The sequence below is a fragment of the Pongo pygmaeus genome, chromosome 19 (genome assembly GCF_028885625.2).
Source record: "Pongo pygmaeus isolate AG05252 chromosome 19, NHGRI_mPonPyg2-v2.0_pri, whole genome shotgun sequence".
NCBI classification, from domain to species: Eukaryota; Metazoa; Chordata; class Mammalia; order Primates; family Hominidae; genus Pongo; species Pongo pygmaeus.
In genome coordinates, this window is record NC_072392.2 from 93,272,226 (window position 1) to 93,279,691 (window position 7,466).

General features: G+C 51.7%; 1 long non-coding RNA gene and 3 other non-coding genes across 4 annotated transcripts; 3 read left to right on the plus strand and 1 right to left on the minus strand.

Annotated features, from left to right (window-relative positions):
• Positions 1–1,337: 1,337 nt before the first annotated feature.
• Positions 1,338–4,105, plus strand: LOC129016709 (uncharacterized). The gene is made up of 3 exons (XR_008494938.2): positions 1,338–1,557; positions 2,496–2,580; positions 3,001–4,105. It is a non-coding gene; the product is annotated as an uncharacterized LOC129016709 (long non-coding RNA).
• Positions 2,369–2,441, plus strand: TRNAR-CCU (transfer RNA arginine (anticodon CCU)). The gene has a single exon. It is a non-coding gene; the product is annotated as a tRNA-Arg (tRNA).
• Positions 2,893–2,965, minus strand: TRNAR-CCU (transfer RNA arginine (anticodon CCU)). Its single transcript has one exon. It is a non-coding gene; the product is annotated as a tRNA-Arg (tRNA).
• On the plus strand, positions 3,575–3,647 carry TRNAR-UCG (transfer RNA arginine (anticodon UCG)). The gene has a single exon. It is a non-coding gene; the product is annotated as a tRNA-Arg (tRNA).
• Positions 4,106–7,466: the final 3,361 nt, after the last annotated feature.

Here is a 7,466-nt window from a genome sequence, read left to right on the forward strand (position 1 = left end):
GAGCATGTCACTTGGAGGCGCCAGTGGTGGCCAACAGCAAAGGCTAGGAAAATGGCAACTCCAAGGCCTGCCTGCGGCTGGACGGGAAACTTGTGATTGAGAGAATGGGCTCTGAAGCAAACTGCTCAGGGTCAACTCCCATCCGTCCACCTCCCCCAGCTGCTATCTAAACTCTCTGAACCTTAGTTTCCCCACCTATAAACTAAGAGCGTCTTTTTGTTTTGTTTGTTTGTTTTTTTGAGACAGAGTCTCACTCTACAACCCAGGCTGGAGTGCAATGGCGCAATCTCGGGTCACTGCAACCTCCGCCTCCTGGGTTCAAGCGATTCTCCTGCCTCAGCCTCCCAAGTAGCTGGGAACTCAGGCGCCCGCCACACCCAGCTAATTTTTGTATTTTTAGTAGAGATGGGGTTTCACTATGTTGGCCAAGCTGATCTCAAAACTCCTGACCTCAAGTGATCAGCCTGCCTCAGCCTCACAGAGTGCTGGGATTACAGGTGTAAGCCACTGCGCTCAGCCTAAACCAGAGGTTATGTTATTAGCGCCTTCCTCATAGGGTTATTGTGGGATTTCAATGAATAAATATGTGGTTAGTGGCACTGAGCTAGTACTTGGGGAATGTCAGCCATGATTTGTAGCCCAGTTTGGCTGGAACCCAGAGGGCGAGGAGCTGTGAAAGATGAGTCTGCCACATTGACTGGGATCCTTAAGAAAGGACTTATAAGTGACAGCTAAGACATTTAGTCTTTCCCCTACGAGGCTGTGGCAGGAAGACTGCTCTGCCCATGACAGAACGAGGAGACTAGGAAAGTGTGCATGGCTGGCAACTGACCCCCTGTGAGCAGTCAGGGACACGTTCTGGAACTAGGGCGGCGGCAGCAGGGATGGGGAGGAAATACCGGATGCTGGAGGGTTATGAGGACAGAAAATTGGCCTGGGTGGTGTGGGAGTGGGGGTGTGACATGGATGATGCTGTGCACTCACACAGGAACGTCATGAAGGGGAGTGGCCTTGGGAGGACAGCTGGATCAGTGTGGTTTTGCCTTCGAGGAGGGGTGCCCAGCGGTGATGCCCAGGAGAGGAAATGGAAACCTGGAGCTGGGAGTGAGGTTGGAGCTGGGAGATCCAAGACTCAGGGAGACAAGAGGACTCCTGGGGACGAATAGGAACAGCTGAGCAAGGCAAGGCTGAGCCCCGGGCGGGCGGGTTGGGGGAACATGCCTGGCTAGAGGATGGCATCAGGAAAGCAGAGAAGGCATCTCTGCAGGTTGGCCCTGGGGCAGAGTGCTGGATCCCAGCAACGGACAAGTTAGTTAACTTAAAGGGGGGGCATCCTCAAGGCAGTAAACTGGAGCCAAGTGGGTTAAATCCTTCTTGCTGCTATTAAGGGGAGGAGACAGATTTCTGCAGACTCTACATTTTGGAGAGAAACAGAAAAGAATGTCCCCAAGTCTCCTTTGCCCTGCGATGCTGGGGCGATTGGCAAGGTCCCAAGAGAAGCACAACGGTAACCGACAACCGACGCTGCCCTCGGCTGAACTGTTAAATCCTTCGGATGTGAGTAGACTTTTATTTAATAATTTTTTTTCTTTTTTTTTTTTGTTCAAATGAGACTGCGTCTCGCTATGTTGCCCAGGCTGGTTTTGAACTCCTGGGCTGAAGCAATCCCCCCACCTCACCCTCCCAAAGTGCTGGGATGCTGGGATTACAGGCGTGAGCCACCGCACCCGGCCTGCAGCCTTTAATAATGGATTTTAAATGTGTGTAACATTTTAAAATGTGCTTATTCTTTGTTAGAATTAGGGTGAAATATCTACTTGGCTGATTTTCCTTTCTATCTACTCTATACTTGTAGTATCTAGTATATATGTATTTCTACTATTACAACTGGAAGGACTTGTTCCCCCTGGTTGTGCATTCCCTCATGATAAGCAAGATTTTCAGTGTTTATGTTTCAATATTCATGATTAATACTTGTCTGTTCTCCTTCACTTCCTACGCTACTTTTTCCTAAAATTCCTGGATTTTTTAATCAGTTCTGTAGAGGCGGACAGCAAGGCTCAGGGCGGTAGGAAGGAAACTCCTCCAAACCTCAGTCTTCATACCCCATGGTCCGGGTGTCCAGGCAACCTCCAAGCGGACCCTCGGGGCTCCATGGAGCGTCCCAGTGCCGGGGGCTGGGGGCTGGTGCTCGCTAAGTAACGGTGGGGGCAGGTCCCCGCGCACCGCGGTATCTTCCCGCCCGCTCACCAAAAGTGCGCGCGGCAGGGACGGACCCACTCCGTGGATCGCGCCTCTCTCAGGCCTTCTCTAGGAAAAGGGGCCACCCGCTTATGAGGGGAAGGGATGGCACAACCACGTGCCACAAGCCCCAGTGGCCTAATGGATAAGGCACTGGCCTCCTAAGCCAGGGATTGTGGGTTCGAGTCCCACCTGGGGTAGAGATGAGAACTCTCGTTACGGGATTTTTTATTTCTTTTCTCTTCCCTTCTCAGGGATGCTGGAATCGACCTTGGTCTCTAGTTCGACTCCCGTGCAACGTGTTGAGGAGGAGCCACCTCCTCCAAGCACCTAAAGCCGGTAAGCTCGGGTCTTGCCAAGCCCTTGAATAAATAGCTTCCGTCCGGGTAGGGCCCCACAATTTCGAAGCTGGGGAAACTCGTAAGAATAAAGTTGCCCAAACGGTTCCCAGGACACCCCAGCTCCACCTGGCGGGGCAGCCCCGGAGAACCAGGGGTAAATGACCACCGCGACTGCAAACAGAGGGTCCTGCAAGAGAAGGCGAGGGGCGCAAACAGGGCAGAGGCAAGCAGGTAGTGGGCAGGTGGTGGTGGATTCTGAAGTCTTTGGCTGCCGGCACCAAAAGTAACCTTGAGAGCACAGCCCTCGCGACACCCCAGGTGGGACTCGAACCCACAATCCCTGGCTTAGGAGGCCAGTGCCTTATCCATTAGGCCACTGGGGCGCGGTAAGACGCTGAACCCACGTGCTCCTTGATAGGTGTCCAACCATACGTGCCCAACACGGCCCTGCTGTGGATCACCGCGCTCCAAGCCTGAGAAGCCATCGGGACGACAGGATGAACCGCTGGCTGGGCGCGGCGTCCCCACCAGGCTACGCAAGAGCTCCATGCGGTGACGACGCGCGGGGACCAGGAGCCTGCGGTGCCCTGTAACCCCGAGAAGAAGTGCTCGGCGAGCGCAGAGCCCGGTGGAGCATAGCTGGGAGGAATGGGGATGGACGAGGGCGGAGGGAAGAACAAACACTCAAACTATGCTGGGATTCGAGCACGGGCTTCTCGCTCAAAAAGAGCCCGACCACAGAGGAACCCTCAATCTTATGATCTGACGTCAGACGCCTCATCCCTTAGGCCACGCGGTCACAATGCCCAGGGAGGCTCAGAGACTAGTCCAGGTGCTGCTCCGCTCGGGGGTGACCAGGCGGGCGGCTGGGGCCAGAGGAAGGGTGAGCGCTTCGCTCAATAGGTGGCCAGGGTGCGAGCAGCGAAGCTGCGCCACGCCGGAGCGTTTAATGGCCATCAAATTGGTCTCTCCAGGAAAGGATTACAGCAGGAGACCGCGTGGCCTAATGGATAAGGCGTCTGACTTCGGATCAGAAGATTGAGGGTTCGAGTCCCTTCGTGGTCGGAACGTTTTAATCCCTGCAACTATAATCTCCGTCTCTTTACTGGTTTTAGACCCAGAAACGCCTCCCAATCCCTCCACGCCGCGGCTCCCGGGATCCGAAGCTGGGTAGCTGCTTCTGTCCAATCAGGGCTTCGCATCCCGGGACGCTTCCGGTTATGGCGTCATTACGCAGCCTGTGGCGTCTCAGTTTAAGAGACATGATCGGGCGCTTTCTGCGGGAACCCCCCAGTTGCCTAATGGATAAGGCATTGGCCTCCTTAAGGCTTGGACTTTGGGTTTCAGTCATATTTGCGGTGGCGTGGCCTAGCTGCTGGGAGCCGTATTTTTGAGATCCATTTTAATAAAAGTAATTTTTTAAAAAAATGTATAACGTAAACAAAAACCAACTGGCACATTTTGTCTTTTTAATAACATTTCCCTTTATTTTGTGCTTGTGTCTATTTCAATTAATTTTCCTTTTCTTCTAGATGAAGCCTGACTACTTTGAAAGGCAAACCCATGTGAGGGTAAGTAGGGCCCCATTTCTTATTGTCTCTGTTGAGCTGGTACCTGGAACGAGTTCAACATCCAAACATTCGCCTCGTAAACGTGCTCTACAAGCTACAAACCCACAAGCAAATGACACGGAGCGGGTTATGTTTGTCTATCGTTATGAAGTTAAACAGCAGACAAAACTCCAGTCTCTGGCCGGGCCCAATGGCTCACGCCTGTAATCCCAGCACTTTGGGAGGCTGAGGCGGGCGGATCACGAGGTCAAAGTTCGAGACCCGCCTAACCAACATGGCGAAACCCCGTCTCTACTAAAAATAAAAAAATACAAAAATTAGCTGGGCAACCGTGGTGGCACACGCCTGTAAACCCAGCTACTCCGGAGGCGAAGGCGGCAGGAGAATCGCTTGAATCTAGGAGGCTGAGGTCGCAGTGAGCCGTGATCGCGCCACTGCACTCCAGCCTGGGCAACAGAGCGAAAGCCCGCCTTAAAACAAACAAACAAACAAAAAACTCCACTCTCTAGCCTCAAGGGCAGTGGGGGTGCTGCCCAACTCTGTGGCCTCAGTCCTGCTAGTGGGCTCTGTCCACACTCAGACGGCACCCACCACCCCACTACCCTGTGCTTGGAGGAAGAGGGTGTCAGGATGCATGTGTGTGCCAGTGTACTTGGACATAGGGGAGAATAAATGCAATTTTTTTTTCTTTCTTCTTTCTTGAGACGGAGTCTCGCTCTGTCACCCAGGCTGGAGTGCAGTAGCGTGATCTCGGCTCACTTCAAGCTCCACCTCCTGGGTTCACGCCATTCTCCTGCCTCATCCTCCCAAAGTGTTGAGATTACAGGCGTGAGCCATTGGGCCTGGCCAGGGACTGGAGTTTTGTCTGCTGTTTAACAGCAGACAAACAAGCTGGAACTACAGGCGCCGGCCACCATACCGGCTAATTTTTGGTATCTTTAGTATAGACGGGGTTTCACCGTGTTAGCCAGGATGGTCTCGATTTCCTGACCTAGTGATCCGCTCACCTCGGCCTCCCAAAGTGTTGTGATTACAGGCGTGAGCCACCGCGCCCTGCCCAATTACCTTTTTAATGTAAAATTAATGCATGTACAACGCAGAAATGCTGAACAATCCAAGAGGGCATAAAAAATAAAAGTACCCCCTTCCCACCCACGTGCCTTTAGCTGAGCCTGTTCCCAGTTGTTTGTTCACTGTTGTTTAGCACAGGGAATCTCCCAAAGGGCTCCCCCTAATGCTGGGGGTGCCCCCTTCACATCCCAACACCTTCACGGGGCTCAGCGGTGCTCTCCTTGAACAGCGCGAGCTCTAACTATGCTCCAAGTAAACTGCATTTTTTCTCAAATCCCTGCGCTTTCACTTGGCTGTCGTCTGCATCCTCAGATCCTCAGCGGGATGGCTGAGTGCCAGTTCAGTGACTGCAGTCTCTCAGGGGAAGGGTGTGGTACTTCTGTTACGCACATTAAAGGCCTTGCACAGCTACCGCTCCTCATCTCTGCCCAGTCTTATTGTTGACTCAAGCAGTTTTGGGGGGAGTAGACTCCGCCCCTCCGCTGCCTTCCATCTTCAACCCGGCCTTACTCCTACCAATCAGGAGCCACGCACCCAGCCTCTCCTCTGCTTACGTTCTTTTAAGACTACACTGATTTCTCGAGGGTTGTCAGGCCTTGTTGCTCTTCTCCAATATACTCCGCCTGCAGAAATGGTCCGGGCACGGTGGCTTACGCCTGTAACCCCAGCACTTTGGGAGGCCAAGGCGGGCAGATCACGAGGTCAGGAGATCGAGACCATCCTGGCTAACACGATGAAACCCCGTCTCTACTAAAAATACAAAAAATTAGCCGGGCGTGGTGGCGGGCGCCTGTAGTCCCAGCTACTCGGGAGGCTGAGGCAGGAGAATAGTGTGAACCCGAGAGGAAAAGGTTGCAATGAACAGAAATCGTGCCACTGCACTCCAGCCTGGGCGACAGAGCAAGATTCCGTCTCAGGAAAACAAAATAATAAAAATAAATGGCAGAAATGTCACGTCTCCCCTGCGTAGACCATGCAGACTTTTCCTACAGGATTTAAGCCACATCAAGTCAGCATTTGCTTACTTTCTTACCTAGAAACTTCCCAGGTTATCTCATTTAATTCTCATTACAATCCTGATATTTGTAAATGAGAAAATTAAAGTCTCAAGACAGTAAACAATCTAAAATCAGCAATTAGGTTGTAGGCATAACAGGTCCTCTGACTTTAAGGACAATTCTACCACCATACTTTTTTTTTTTTTTTTTAATACTTGCGTTCCTCAATGATCTACTACCTAGCTTTAAACCATCTCTATTTCCTGATGTTGCTCAGGTCTGCTAACCATAGTAAATACTGGGGATTTTAAAACTTAATTAAGTTAAAATAATTCTCCATGTTCAGGCTGGACGCGGTGGCCCACGCCTGTAATCCCAGCACTTTGGGAGGCCGAGGCGGGCGGATCACGAGGTCAGGAGATCGAGACCATCTTGGCTAACACGATGAAACCCCGTCTCTACTAAAAATAAAAAAATTAGCCGGGCGTGATGGCAGGCGCCTGTAATCCGAGCTACTCAGGAGGGTAAGGCAGGAGAATGGCGTGAACCCATGAGGTGGAGGTTGCAGTGAGCCGAGATCGTGCCACTGCACTCCAGCCTGGGTGACAGAGTGAGACTCCATCTTAAAAAATAATAATAAAATAATTTTCCATGTTCAAATGCAAAAAGCTGTAAGTTAACTCTGCAACATAAGTTTCCCTTTTTTTTTAGAGGCAGTCTTGCTCTGTCACTCAGGTTGGAGTGCAATGGCACGATCTCGGCTCACTGCAACCTCTGCCTCCCAGGTTCAATCAAGCCTCAAGCTGAGGCCAAGATGCCTCAGCCTCCCAAGTAGCTGGGATTACAGGCGCCCCCCCACCACGCCTGGCTAATTTTTGCATTTTTAGTAGAGATGGGCTTTCCCCATCTTGGCCAGGCTGGTCTCAAACTTGTGACCTCAGGTGATCCACCCACCTGGGCCTCCCGAAATGCTGGGATTACAGGCGTGAGCCACCATGCCCAGCCCAAAGTTTCCTTTTTTAATACCACTTTTGTGCTCAAAAGCTGAAGCACAGAAAAGTAAATCCCTGCTGTTGCACCTAGCCATTTGGACCAGCTGTTCTTGTGATTTACTAATGGACAAGCAGGAGCACTCCCTTGGAACCAGGGGTTTGAAACCAAAGAGGAAGTTGAAGAGAATCAGCAGATAACAGTTATTTACCACATCACAGTGAAATACACTGCCATAGCCCCTAGTGTTATTT